This window comes from Pteropus medius, unplaced genomic scaffold (assembly GCF_902729225.1).
Source record: "Pteropus medius unplaced genomic scaffold, Ma_sr-lr_union100, whole genome shotgun sequence".
NCBI lineage: Eukaryota > Metazoa > Chordata > Mammalia > Chiroptera > Pteropodidae > Pteropus > Pteropus medius.
This window is the reverse complement of record NW_024349800.1, coordinates 57,607,393-57,610,400: the sequence shown is the minus strand read 5'-3', so window position 1 is coordinate 57,610,400 and position 3,008 is coordinate 57,607,393. Positions and strand designations below refer to the sequence as shown.

Genomic DNA, 3,008 nt, shown 5'->3' with positions numbered 1-3,008 from the left:
AGCACAGACTGGCTATCACCGTTTCCTCCGCTCTCTGAGCACAAAGTAAAACCTTTCCGTGCTTCCTTTGCAGAAGGCAATGCCACAGGATAGAGCTCTGGCCAATGGGATGCGAGTGCTCCAGCTAGGCCTGGTCATTAAAGCAAAATGAAACTAAATGAAAGTCCTTCCATGCTCTTTCCCTAAGCTGACCCAGGAGGTTCAGCGTTGAAATGAATCAAAGTTGGAAGGACCCTAGGTTCCTTAATCACTCTGTGGAGGAGAGACACCTGCTCATCGAGATCTTGAAGACAGGGACCGTGTACCCCAGTGCTTGCACAATGCCTGGGACAGGTTGGTGATTGATAAATATTGGATAGGTGATGGTCAAAATAATAGAGATTAGAGAAAGAACTTCACATCTGTATTATATTCGATTCTTACAACTATGTAAGAACAATACTACTATGCTGTTTACAGACCTGGCAACCAAGACTTAGAGATGAAGGGACTTGCACAATGCTGGACCTGTCCTCCTGAGCACAGGCTGTGGCCTTCAGGTCAGAGCCGATGTGAAGTTTAACACAGGACTAGCAGCAAAGTAGGGTGGGGCTTTGGGCCTGAGATTTAGATATGAGTTGATCAAAAGGGAAAGTGGCCCCAAGGGCAGTTAGAACCCAAGCTTTGGTCCCTTTAAGACCTCAAGCACTTCCGAATCACCTGGGGATTTAAAAAGTGGAGTTTCTAGACCCCATCCCCAGGAGTCTCTTTTAGAAGGTCTAGAACGAGGCTCTGGAACCGACAGTCCTATAAAGGCCTCCAAAGAATTTTATTCTGCGGAGGAGGAAAGCGTACAGTCTGTAGAAGGGGAAAGGGAGCCCTGAGCAGCCCGACGAAGCTGCGCGTCCCCGCTCTGCCACCTCTCAGCGGTAGAAACTTCAGCACGTGTTTCCACCACGCCGAGCCTCAGTTTCACGTCTGTAAATTGGGGATCATAACTCCATCCTTATTAGGCGGTTGTGAGGATTCGATGACACGGTGCGTATAAAGCCTCTGGCAATACGAGGTATGTGTCTGGTGAGGGCTCCTGGGGCCCAGGCAGAGCATTTCTCCCCAGGGGCATTCTCCTCTCCCTATCATCACGGGCTCCTGCTTCTGGAACTTTCTAATCAGGTTCGACTTCCTTAACGGCGAAATGGAGATGATAATATATATATAAAACAGGTGTCGCCCTGCCCCTGGGTGTTAACAACTGCAGCCTGCTGGTCCCTGTCCTTTAAGACTCAAACAATGTTAGCTGCAGTGTTTTGAAGATGTCCTTAATCAGACCGGGGACGTTTTCTTCTATTTCTAGTTTGCTAAGATGGATAGATACATATCCCGATTTTGTCATCCATTCATCTGTCGACGGACACTTAGGTTTCGTCCACGTCTCAGCTTTTGTGAACAATGCTGTAATGAGCATGGCGGTGCAGAGAGCGCTTCCACATCCTGATTTTATTTCTTTTGGAGAAATACCCACAAGTGAGATTGTTGGATCATATGGTGGTTCTATTTTTAATTTTTGAGGAATCTCCATACTATTTTCTATAATGTCCTGTCCAATCATTTTTCTCAGAAAGCTCCCACCCATGGGGCCCTCCCAGATCGCCTGGGAGATGCTCAAGCATTTTCAATTTTTTCTGCTTCCAAACCATGTGCAATGACTGCCCGGAGGTTCCCGTCCCTCCAGGAGGCATATCCGTTTCCAAGGGATGACTGAACAGCCTGGAACTTTACTGTTTGAAAAAATTATCCCCCGCTCTGAGGGCCAGGCCTGCTCTCCATGCGCCTGGAGAGGAACTTCTAATTTAGTTCAGAATCTTTTATTTTACAGGTAGGAATCACAGGCCTATCTATCGAGGGGAAGAGACCAGTCGAGGGATGAAAACTGAGACCAGACCTGGGAATTTTTGACCTGGATTTGTGGCTCTTGAATAATAAATTAGTCATACCTAATGTTTATTGAGCACTTGCTCTACCCTATGACACTCTGCTACCCCCGTCACCTCGGTGAGATCATTTATTCTTCACGATCATTCAAGGAGATAGATGCTACTACCTCAGAGCTCACTTCACAGATGAGGAAACTGGGGCACGGAGAGATATAATGACTTGTTTAAGCTCACGCAACTAAGTGGTGCCCAGGGAAGCCCGGAAGCCAGCCTGGACGCTCTGAGCGCAGTGGCCTTGTGCCAGCCACGCCACGCCACCTCTCCCTGCTTTTCTGTCTCCCTATTTCTCAGCATCAGGATCCCTTCACAAACCGACTGTTTTTCTTTTGGGGCACCTTCTCAGTGGGTGGGGTTCCTTAGTATTAGTGACATTGCTAGGGGTGTCTCAGCGCTTGCAAAGAGCAAGGCCTTAGATGCCAAGCTCCCTGCCTGCGTCCTGCCCCCACAGAGGAAGGGCCCTGCCTGGACCTGGCCTCCCATCCTGCTGGCTTGGCCTCCTCCCAAAGCCCACATTCTTTGAAGGTCTTGAGACCAGGAGCTCTTCCCAGCTCAAGCAGGACCTGGACACAGGGTGGCCCGGGGCAGGAGCGACAATGCATCTAAAATTACCCCGGCTGAAGACTGCGTGCCCTCTGCCCTTCCTGCATTCCTCCCCAAGGCTGGACCAGCTCAGAGAGAGCTCTTAGATTTGGGTGATTTATGTTGAGGTCTGTGCTCCCAGCCGCCAGGCTCCCCCTAGGCTGGAGTGCTGGAAGGGCTTGCTGCCAATACAGCCTGTGTTGAAGCAGGTTTGCCAGGGGGGCCAGGTGCTCCACCCCAGTGTCCTCTTTTGAGCTATGGTGGGTTCCTAAAGCCTTTGTATTTTCTCTCCTTGGGTCACATTTGCCTGGCTAACTCCTATTCATCCCATAGGTGTTTACCTAGATACCTCTTCCTCCAGGAAACCTTCCTTGCATGCCTCCCTCCTGCATCCATCTGGGCTGCACACTTTTCCCCATGTAATGCTCACCTCCCATAGGGCTTTTTACATCAGTC

General features: G+C 49.7%; 1 long non-coding RNA gene across 1 annotated transcript; it reads left to right on the top strand.

The window, feature by feature from the left end:
- The first annotated feature begins 203 nt into the window (after positions 1–203).
- On the top strand, positions 204–1,977 carry LOC120622118 (uncharacterized). Its single transcript, XR_005658425.1, has 2 exons — positions 204–333; positions 1,856–1,977. It is a non-coding gene; the product is annotated as an uncharacterized LOC120622118 (long non-coding RNA).
- Positions 1,978–3,008: the final 1,031 nt, after the last annotated feature.